The sequence below is a fragment of the Chiloscyllium plagiosum genome, unplaced genomic scaffold, assembly GCF_037043375.1.
Source record: "Chiloscyllium plagiosum isolate Xiang-an unplaced genomic scaffold, Cpla_swu_hap1 HiC_scaffold_1, whole genome shotgun sequence".
In the NCBI taxonomy this organism is placed as follows: domain Eukaryota; kingdom Metazoa; phylum Chordata; class Chondrichthyes; order Orectolobiformes; family Hemiscylliidae; genus Chiloscyllium; species Chiloscyllium plagiosum.
This window is the reverse complement of record NW_028270139.1, coordinates 132,586,540-132,598,572: the sequence shown is the minus strand read 5'-3', so window position 1 is coordinate 132,598,572 and position 12,033 is coordinate 132,586,540. Positions and strand designations below refer to the sequence as shown.

General features: G+C 45.5%; 1 protein-coding gene across 4 annotated transcripts in view; it reads left to right on the top strand.

Moving 5' to 3' along the window:
• The window catches only part of ctif (CBP80/20-dependent translation initiation factor), a 253,655-nt gene that overhangs the window by 70,329 nt on the left and 171,293 nt on the right, over positions 1–12,033 (top strand). The window lies entirely within an intron of this gene.

Genomic DNA, 12,033 nt, shown 5'->3' with positions numbered 1-12,033 from the left:
GTCTCAGCCTGCTCCTGCCCAACCGAACTCATCTCGGCATACCTCGACACGGTCCTGTCCCCATTAGTCCAAGAACTCCCCACCTACGTTCGTGACACCACCCACGCCCTCCACCTCCTCCAGGATTTCCGCTTCCCCGGTCCCCAACGCCTCATCTTCACCATGGACATCCAGTCCCTGTACACCTCCATCCCCCATCACGAAGGACTCAAAGCACTCCGCTTCTTCCTTTCCCGCCGTACCACCCAGTACCCTTCCACCGACACCCTCCTTCGACTGACCGAACTGGTCCTCACCCTGAACAACTTTTCTTTCCAATCCTCCCACTTTCTCCAAACAAAAGGAGTAGCCATGGGCACCCGCATGGGCCCCAGCTATGCCTGCCTCTTCGTAGGGTATGTGGAACAATCCATCTTCCGCAACTACACTGGCCCCACCCCCCATCTTTTTCTTCGCTACATTGATGACTGTATCGGCGCTACCTCGTGCTCCCACGAGGAGGTTGAACAGTTCATCCACTACACCAACACCTTCCACCCCGACCTCAAATTCACCTGGACAGTCTCGGACTCCTCCCTCCCCTTCCTAGACCTTTCTGTTTCTATCTCAGGCGACCGAATCAACACGGACATCTACTACAAACCTACCGACTCCCACAGCTACCTGGACTACACCTCCTCCCATCCTGCCCCCTGTAAAAACGCCATCCCATTCTCCCAATTCCTTCGTCTCCGCCGCATCTGCTCCCAGGAGGACCAGTTCAAAATACGTACAACACAGATGGCCTCCTTCTTCAAGGACCGCAATTTCCCCCCCGACGTGGTCGACGGTGCCCTCCACCGCATCTCCTCCACTTCCCGCTCCTCCGCCCTTGAGCCCCGCCCCTCCAACCGCCACCAGGACAGAACCCCACTGGTCCTCACCTACCACCCCACCAATCTCCATGTACAGCGCATCATCCGCCGTCACTTCCGCCACCTCCAAACAGACCCCAGCACCAAGGATATATTTCCCTCCCCTCCCCTATCAGCTTTCCGTAGAGACCACTCCCTCCGCGACTCCCTTGTCAGATCCACACCCCCCACCGACCCAACCACCACTCCCGGCACCTTCCCTTGCAACCGCAGGAGGTGCAACACTTGCGCCCACACCTCCCCCCTCACTTCTCTCCAAGGCCCCAGGGGAAACTTCCATATCCGCCACAGATTCACCTGCACCTCCACCCACATCATCTACTGCATCCGCTGCAGCCGGTGTGGCCTCCTCTATATTGGGGAGACAGGCCGCCTACTTGCGGAGCGATTCAGGGAGCACCTCTGGGCCACCCGGACGAACCAACCCAACCAACCTGTGGCACAGCATTTCAACTCCCCCTCCCACTCCACCGAGGATATGCAGGTCATTGGACTCATCCACCGCCAAACCACAACAACCCGACGGTCGGAGGAGGAGCGTCTTATCTTCCGACTGGGAACCCTCCAACCGCAGGGGATGAACTTGGACTTCACCAGTTTCTTCATCCCCCCTCCCCCCACCTTGTCTCAGCCGGATCCTTCCAGCCCGGCACCGCCTTCCTGACCTGCAGTCTTCTTCTTGACCTCTCCGCCTCCACCCTACTCCGACCTATCACCCTCACCTTGACCTCTTTCCACCTATCACATTTCCAACTCCCCTCCTCCAAGTCCCTCCTCCCTACCTTTTATCTTCTCCTGCTGAACACTCTCTGCTCATTCCTGAAGAAGGGCCTGTGCCCGAAACGTCGAATCTCCTGTTCCCTGGATGCTGCCTGACCTGCTGTGCTGTTCCAGCAATAAAGTTTCAACCATCATCTCACACAACCAACACTCGGACGATCACTTATTCAGTCCGCCTATGTTGGAATCCCACCGCTGCCACCAAATGTTCTAATATTCTTACACACTTGATGCAACTGCAATGCGCCAGCTTCTGCGAACAGCCAAAATTTATTAAGCAAGTACAAGCTTTGGAGGATCACTTAACACACTCTGTAATGCCTGCGAAGCCTGTCAAGAGAAGCTTCCTCTGAACAAAAGAAACAGTCCTTCCTTTATACAGTACAAGAGTTTCACATTACAGTCAGTAACGCCCACAAGATGACCCCCCCAGCCATTCCCCCACAGTCACATGCCTCTCAAGAGACAATGTAGTGATCACATCATTTCCAGTAACAATGTAATGTAAATCATCCCTTAATGGCCAGATCTGTTGTAAATTATATTTTTTAGCTACAGGATGTGGTCAGAATTTTAATTGCAGTATTCTAATTAATTCTGAATAGGAGGTGATGACAATGTAAATTTGCTTCTGATTTATAGGAGATTGGAATGTAAATCTTTTTACATTCTACCTGTAGGACAGAGGCATATCACCCCATCCCAGGACATCCAATTTCCTGTAGGTCAGCAGAGCAAATAACTTTCTAATATCTCATAATCGCAACATAAGGATAGATCCCTCCTGATCCACACCTTCCACCCCACCAACCTCAGGATGCATCGCATCATCCTTTGCCATTTCTGTCACCTCCAAACAGACCCTACCACAGGGATATATTTCCCTCCCCACCCCTGTCATAAAGACCATTCCCTCTGTGACGCTCTTATTAGGTCCACACACCCCACCAACCCACCCTCCCCTCCTGGTACCTTCCCCTGCCAACGCAAGAATTGCAAAACCTGCACCCACACCTCCCCCCTTACCTCCGTCCACGGCCCCAAAGGAGCCTTCCACATCCGTCAGAGATTTACCTGCACTTCCATACATCATTTACTGTATCCATTGCTCCTGATGCGGTCTCCTCTACATTGGGGAGACAGGGCACCTACTTGCGGAACGCTTCAGAAAATATCTCTGGGACACACACACGAAACAAACTCACCGCTCTGTGGCAGAACACTTTAACTCCTCCTCTCACTCCCCCAAGAAAATGCAGGTCCGGGCCTTCTCCATCGCCAAACCCTTACCCATTCACCGCCCGAAGGAAGAACACCTCATCTTCCACCTTGGGATACTCCAACCACATTGAATCAATGCGGATTTCACCAGTTTCCTCATTTCCCTCCCCCAACCTTATCCCAGATCCACCCTTCCAACTCGGCAATCCCCATGACCTGTCTTGCATTTTCATCTTCCTCCCCATCTATCTGCTCCACCCTCCTCTCAGACCTATCACCTTCACCCCCTCCTTCATCTACCTATCACACTCTCAGCTACCTTGCCTCCAGTTCCCCCCCCCCCCCCCCCCCTCCCCCCCCACCTCCCATTTATCTCTCAGCCCCCTTGGCTCACAAATCTGATTTCTGATGAAGGGCTTATGCCCAAAACATTGATTCTCCTGCTCCTCGGATGCTGCCTGACCCGCTCTGCTTTTCCAGCACCACACTCTTGACTCTGAATATCTCCCAGCATCTGCATTCCTCACTTTCTCTTAAGATGTGAGTAATACTATAATTGTTGATGCAATCTATAAATTGTGCATTAGGGTTTAAAAGCTGTGCCTTCCAGTGACAGCAGCACCATTTCAGGCATCACAGAACTATCACAGCACTGGAAGAGACCAATTAGCCCGTCATGCCCGTGCCACTCTCCAGAGAAGTCATTTATTAAGTACCACTCTCCCTTCTGCCAGTCAAATAATTTAACTTCTTCAATGTGTCAATTTAATGTCGTCTTCATGCTGCCCTGCCAAGTCCTAATCACTTGCAGCGTGAAAAGCGTTTCGTTTTTGTCATTGCTACTTTCGACAATTGCCTTAAATCTGAGCTTTCTTCTTGATTCTTTCTCCAGTGGGAACAATTTTCCCTACGTGCCCCACCCAAACTCCTCATGATTTTAAATACTACTTTTTTTCTAAAAGAAAGAATGCTTTTTGAATACGTTGACCTTCCCCTTCAAATCTATTTAAGGGATTTGATCTCTGAAGATGCTACCTGGTCTGTTAAGTATTTCCAGCATTTCTTAACTTTCCAAATTTCATTCCAAAATGACTTGATGATGGGCTTGTATCCCTGAGTGGATAGAGAAGTGTTGGAAAATTTGCACTTCAGCATTTCTAGGCAAAGATCAGTATGAAAGGCGATAATAGGACCACCCTTATCAGTAGATTGATGGTGATGATGGGGATAGACCTGGGAATACAAACAGCATGTTCAGAGGGAGACAGAGCAAAGGCTACTTGGCTATATTTGTCTAACCCCAGTCGATGTTGGGATGGTCAAACTACACAGACTAGGAAATAATCCCAAAATCTTCCTGGTCTGTATGGCTTTCCTTCCACATCCATTAGCCATATAGGAAAAAAGTTAGCAAAAAAGCTACAACTGGACTTTGGTCGATGAGAAGGCTGAGGTTAGTTTTGCTCAGTTAGATGACCCAATTGTTAATACCTCTTGGCAAATTGTCAATCTATGCTAACAGTTTGTCATTCATTGGACAGTTGTAAATTAATCTCTGCTGCAAAAGCAAGTACAGATTTAAAGTTTTGATTATTAGCAATGATCCCTCCTCAAAGAAACTAGCACCAGTTGTCTAATTTCCTTTTTCCGTCAATAGTCCTTGAATGTGCTGTTATTTCACAGATCCATGCCCAGTTTTCCTGCAATTCCATGTTTGAATCTCTCCAGTCAGAATTCCAATCCCTGAGACAGTACCAAGGTGACTATGTGACTGTGACAAAGTTAAATCTTCCTTACCTGTTGTTCTTAGAGTCATTGATGTGACCGACTTGTTCTGCGCTGATCAAATTGAACAGCCTAACTATTCTAACCCCATTTCCAGAACTTGGTCCATGTCCCAGTATGTCTTGGCATCACAAGTGCATGTCTAAATACTAAAATGTTAATGAGGGTTTCGCCTCAACAATCCTTTAGAGGCAATGGGTTTCAGACTGCCACCAGCATCTGAGTGAAAACATATTTCCTCACATCCCCCTCTAAACGTCTTGCCCCTTAAACCTATATCCTTGGTCATTGATCCTTCTGTCAAAGAGAAATGTTTCTTCCTGCCTACCCTGTCTGTGCCATCATAATTTTATCCATCTCCATCATATCTCTCCACAGTCTCTCCTCTGCTCCTGGGAAAACAACCCCAGTCCACCCAATTTCTCTTAATTGGAACTCTCAATCCATGGCAACTGTTAAATTTTCTCTGCACCCTATCCAGTACAGTCACATTCCTCCTATAATGTGGATTCAGGAACTGCACACGGTACTCAAGCTGTGGCTTAATCAACTGATTTTCAACATTTCCAGCATAAACTCCCTGCTCTTAAACTCTGCGCCTCAGATAATAAAGGCGAGTAGTCCATGTGCCACCTTAACCACTTTATCTCCCTGTCCTGTTACTTAAAGGGAACTGTGGACATGTACACCACAGTCCCTCTGATCATTGGTGCTTCCCACGATCCTACTGTTCATCATGTATTCCCTTGCCTTGTTAGTCCTGCCCAAGTGCATCACATCATAATTATTCAGATTGAATTTCATTTGCCTTAACTACAGTAAAATCTGCCAATAAAATCTAACCTGTACATCTGACCAGCCCATCTATGTGCTCCTATAATCGAAGGCTATCCTTCTCATTATTTACTACCTCACTAATTTTTATATCAGCAAACTTACTACACTTAAATCTAAATAGTTGAAGTATATCATGGACAGCAAGGACCCCAATAATAATCCCAACAAAACCTCACAGTGAATACAGGCTTCCAATCACAAAAACAGCCCTTGACCATCACGCTTTGCTTTCTGATACTGGGCCAATTTTGGATTCCATTAGTCAGGCTTGCTTGTATCCCATGTTCTTGGTCTGCAGTTATTCAAGCAGTTGACTATTATCTCCTCCATCATCATCGAGGTTGTGTGTTGCTGCATTTGTCTAGTTCATTACTTATCTGTCCATTTGTAACCGGAGAATCACTCGATCACTTATCATGGCTTCTTCTCCTGGGCCTGCACGCTTCTCTCCGGGATTGTCCTAAATGTTCTTGTTGTTTTTAATTAATTTATATCAGCATTTGTTGACCATGCCTAATTATTCCTGAGAAGGTAATGGTGATTGGTCTTCTTGAAGCATTTTAGGTACACCTACAGTGCTGATAGCGAGTTCCAAAAATTGACCCAGTGATAGTGAAGAAGCGATGATATACTTTCAAGTCAGGATGGAGAGTTGCTTAGAGGGGATGATAGAGTGAAAGAACCTTGGATGACAAGAGTTGTGGAACATCTAGTCAAGAGGAAAAAGGCAGCTTACTTAAGGTTGAGGAAGCATGGATCAGACAGGGCTCTCGAGGGTTACAAGGTAGGCAAGAAGGAAATGAAGAATGGACTTTGAAGAGCTAGAAGGGGGCACGAAAAGGGGCCTTAGTGGGTAGGATTAAGGAAAACCTCAAGGCTTTCTACACTTATGTGAGGAACAAGAGGATGGCTGATCAGGGATAGTGGAGGGAACTTGTGCCAGGAGTCGGAGGAGGTAGGGGAGGGTCCTTAATGAATACTTTGCTTTAGTATTCACTAGTGAGAGGGACCTTGTTGTTTGTGAGGACAGCATGAAACAGGCTGATATGCTCAAACAGGTTGATGTTAAGAAGGAGGATGTGCTGGATAGATTAGTCCTCTGGGAGAAAGTGAGGACTGCAGATTCTGGAGATCAGAGTCAAGTGTGTGGAGCTGGAAATGCACAGCAGGTCAGGTAGCATCTGAGGAACAGGAGAATCGACATTTCGGGCAAAAGCCTGATGAAGGCTTTGTGCCTTCACTGTCCACTAGAGAGATGGCAGGGTTGCAAATGATATTCCATTGTTCAAGAATAGGGATAACCCTGGGAATTACAGACCAGTCAGTCTTACATCGGTGGTGGTTAAAGTTTTGGAGAAGATTCTGAGAGACAGGATTTATGATTATTTGGAAAAGCATAGCTTGATTAGAGATTGTCAGCATGGCTTTGTGAGGGGCAGGTCATGCCTCACAAACCTTACTGAATTCTTTGAGGATGTGACTAAACATATTGATGAAGGCAGAGCAGTAGATGTGATGTACACGGATATTAGCAAGGCATTTGATAGGTTTCCCCATGGTAGACTCATTCAGAAAATAAGGAGGTATGGGGTACAGAGAAACTTGGCTGTCTGGATAGAGAATTTGCTGGCCCATAGAAGACGGAGGGTGGTAGTCGATGGAAAGTATTCAGCCTGGAGCTCGGTGACCAGTGGTGTTCTTTGGAGATCTATCATAGAGATGTACAGCACGGAGACAGACCCTTTGGTCCAACTCGTCCATGCTGACCAGATATCCAACCTAATCCAGTCCCACTTGCCAGCATCTGGCCCATATCCCTCTAAACCCTTCCTATTCATTTAGGCGAAAGTGAGGACTGCAGATGCTGGAGATCAGAGTCAAGTGTGTGGTGCTGGTAAAGCACAGCAGGTCAGGCAGTATCCAAGGAAAAGGAGAATCGATGTTTTAGGCAAAAGCCCTTCATCAGGAATTTTGCCCGAAATGCCGCTTCTCCTGCTCCTTGGATACTGCCTGACCTGTTGTGCTTTTCCAGCATTACACTCTCCATTCCTATTCATATACCCATCCAGATGCTTTTTAAATGTTGCAATTGTACCAGCCTCCACCACTTCCTCTAGCAGCTCATTCTATAAATGTACCGCCCTCTGCATGAAAAAGTTTCCCCTTCAGTCCTTTTATATCTTTCCTCTCTCATGCTAAACCTATGCCCTCTAGTTCTGGACTCCCCCACCTCAGGAAAAAGACTTTGCCTATTTATCCTATCTGTGCCCCTCATGATCTTATGAACCTCTTCCTGTTCTGGGACCTCTATTCTTTGATTTTTATAAATGAGTTGGATGAGGACGTGGAAGGGTGTGTTAGTAAGTTTGCCGATGACACGAAGGTTGGTGGAGTGGTGAATAATGTGGAAGGCTGTTGTAAGTTGCAGCAAGACATTGACAGGATGCAGAGCTGGGCTGAGAAGGGGCAGATAAAATTCAACCTGTAAAAGTTTGAAGTGATTCACTTTGCAAGGTTGAATTTGAATGCAGATTACAGGGTTAAAGGCAGGATTCCTGGCAATGTGGAGGAACAGAGGGACTTTGGGGTTCACGTCCATAGATTCTTCAAAATTGCCACCCAAATTGACAGGACTGGTAAGTCATGTGGTGTGTTGGCTTTCATTATCAGGGGGAATTGAGTTTAAGAGCCGTGAGGTTATGCTGCAGCTCCATAGAGCCCTGGTTAGATCACACTTGGAATATTGTGTTCAGTTCCGGTCACCTCATTATAGGAAGGATGTAGATGCTTTAGAGAGGGTCCAGAAGAGATTTACCAGGATACTGCCTGGACTGGAGGGCATATCTTATGAGGGAGCTAGGGCTTTTCTTTTTTGGAGTGACTGGTGACTTGATAGAGGTGTACAAGATGATGAAAGGCATCGGTAGAGTGGATAGCCAGAGACGTTTTCCCATGGCGGAAATAGCTATCACGAGAGGCATAAGTTTAAGGTGATTGGAGGAAGGTTTGGGGGAGATGTCGGGGTGGTGTATGGAGGGAATGCACTGCCAGCATTGGTCGTAGAGACTGATATATTAGGGACATTTAAGCAACTCTTGGATAACCACATGGATGATAGTAAAATGTAGGGTATGTAAGTTAGTGTGATCTTAGAGTAGGATAAAAGCTCGGCACCACATCAAGGTCCGAAGGGATTGTACTGTGCTGTACTGTTCTATGTTCTATGTTTTGCCCATAACGTTAAATTAATGTTCCCAAATCTTTGTATCAGCAGCTGATCTATGTCTTCCCCTGATCTAGAACTGCCAAAATCTTGTATTCCCGTATTAAATTTCCTCACCAACTCCAACAGACTTTAGGTAATCAGGAGCTGAGTTACTTATTGCAATACTTGGAGCCTCTGAACTGTTCTCCTAGCCAAGTAATGGCTGGTCAGATGGGGAGAAAGAGTCAGTGAGGAGAGGTGTGTTGAGAGTTTGGAAGCAAGGTGGATGATTTTATTACAGAATGTCACAAGTTGAGTGGTTGGTCAGTAATTTTTCTTGAATATGTGTAAGTAAGTGGGAATGAGAAAAATGTGCATTTCTAGTGACCCTTAAATAGCTACCTTATGATTCATTAAGATTATGATTAAACTAATAGGTACTATAAGAAGCTAAGTAATAAGCTGGTGAATCTATCATTTTATTTTAATTAGTAAAGGTATATTGCATTACAAAGATTTGAATTACAGTAAGCAGTAGCGAGGAGGCATCAAATTAAATAATTTTTTAAAAATGTTGTTTATTGTCACATGTACCTAATTACAGTGAAAAGCATTGTTTTGTGAGCAGGCAAATCATAGTAAATAAGTACATACAGATCATAGGGTGCTTAGACAGAGCAAATGTAGGAATAAGATCTACTGAAGAGAGCTCACAAAGAGTCGCCTGGTATCGATGCGGTTTTGAATCCAAGATAGATTGTAATGAAGATACTGGATCAATGGTGCTGGAAGAGCACAGCAATTTAGGCAGCATCGAGGAGCTTCAGCAAAATCGACGTTTCGGGCAAAAGCCCTTCATCAGGAATAAAGGCAGAGAGCCTGAAGCGTGGAGAGATAAGCTAGAGGAGGGTGGAGGTGGGGAGAGTGTAGCATAGAGTACAATGGGCGAGTGGGGGAGGAGATGAAGGTGATAGGTCAGGAGGAGAGGGTGGCGTGGATAGGTAGAAAAGGAGCTAGGCAGGTCGGACAAGTCCGGACAAGTAAGCAGATGTGGCTGTAGTAGCGGGTTTGTTTCACGACATGGTTGAAGAGCTTCAGGGCAGAGGAAATGATCTGGGATAGTCAAGTAGATGATGTGTTGCAGCTGCAGAATGTGGGTGCTCAGGGACATCAGTGTGACCCACCATAAGCCATGAGTGCAGAATGTCTCTGTGGCTAGAAGAGCTCCTGCTCAGAGTCAGTGAGGTGGAAGCTGAACTTACATCAGGAAAGGAGGAAAGTTAATTTATTCCAAGATATAATCATTTCCCTGAAGATGGGATAAGCTGATTTGTTCATTTGTTAAGAATAAGAGCGTGTGAACTAGATAAGAGGGCCAGGAGGGTGAGAGCTTCAGCCCTTGTAATGATCCCATTATATGTCAGGATGATTCAGTTAGTATGAATAAGCTCACTGGCCATGACATCATAATGCAGGAAGTCCTTTGAGCGGGGGAGTAAATCGAAATATTGTGGTAAGGTATAGCAGTCAGTGGATAGACACATTTCCCTACAGCTGAGCGCAAGAATTCAGACAACGTTGTTGATGGCCAAGTCCTGCTGTGGGCTCCAGAGGAAGTTGACGTGGAATAGGGTGAATCCAGTTGTTGAAGTCACCATGGTATTAATGACATAGACAATACTAGGAAAAAAAATGTTCCTGCTTAGGGAATGTGAGCTGCTAAAATTAAACAGCAAAAGCTCAAAGGTAATGTTCTTTGCATTACAACTGGAGTTATGTACAGATTGGTGTCTAGTAAATAAATCAACAATGAAGGCTTGGCTCTGACACATGTATGGGAGAAGTTGGGTTTGCTTCATGGGGCACTGGTGTCAGTACTTGAGAAAATGGGAGATTATAAGTTGTACAAGCTAAATTGGACAAGGACCAGTATGTTTATATGCCTATAACTGGTACAGAGAGGGAGCTTTGAACTGATTTGCAGGTGGGGACATATCATATAAGAAGAGATGTAGCAAAATATAGTAAATAACAAGATAATGATAATCAGGAATGGCCAGAGATACAAACTGAAGAGTGCAGCAGCAGATAATCAGAGATGCAAAAATGATAAATATTCCCTCACCTGCTGCAGACTGTATAACAGTAAAGTCCTCTGGATCCATCAGTAGTGATATTGCTGCTGAGCAATTCTTGGATGAACATTAAAGTGTTCCCAACCCAGAGTACATTCTGTGATTTTTGCCACCCTCAATGCTTCCTCCAAGTAGTCTTCAACATGGAGAAATACTGGAGTATATGGGGGTGTAGCACACAATAAACATCAAGAAGTTTCCATAGTCAATGATGAGTCTCAAGACAATTCCACTCCCAACTGTATACCACTGTGCTGCCACAACTGCTGGATCTGTCCACTGGTGGGACACCGCATGTCCATCACACAAAGCAGCTTTCCATTCATTGACTCCATCTCGTACTTCCTGCTGCATTGGGAAGGCGACCAACATAATCAAAGACCCCTCACACCCCAGTTATACTTTTTTCCACCCAATTCCTTCAGGTTGAAGATATAAAAGTTTGCATACATGTATGACCGATGCAAGAACAAACTTGTTCCCCACTGTTATCAGACTTTTGAATGGACCTCTTAAATGTTAATGTTGATCTCTCTGCACTTTCTCTGTGGCTGTAATACTGTATTCTGCAGTCCATTCTGCTACCCTGATGCACTTTTATGGTACAACATTCAAAGCAACACTTTTCACTGCATTCTATACATGTGACAGTAATAAATCATATCCAGGTATGGCGATATTGTCTGGGCCACAGTCATACTCACGGGATCATACTTTAGGCAACATCAGACGTTTGCTTGACCATGTGTGGTACTGTTATCTCAATTATGGCGCAGGTCCCCAGATGCTGATAAAGAGGACTTCGAGGTTGCCTTTGTTGTTTCTGGTACCTAGCTCCATGCCAGGTGTCCTTCCAGTTTCCGTCCTTCTTTTTGAAACTTTGATTTTAAAATCAATCTGATGGAACTGAAAGACTTGCTGGACCATTTCAGGGAGCAGTTAAGAGTTATAAATAGGCCAGACCTAGGGAGGACAGCGATGTTTCTTCCCTAAACAGTGTTAATAACCAGATGGGGTTTGATAACAATTGATAATGGTTTCATGGTCACCATTAGACTTTTAATTTTTTTTAAAAATTCACGTTTTATTATCTTCTGTCATGGAACATTTAGTCTGAGACTGGTTTATCAATCCAGTGACAAAGCACCACAGTATC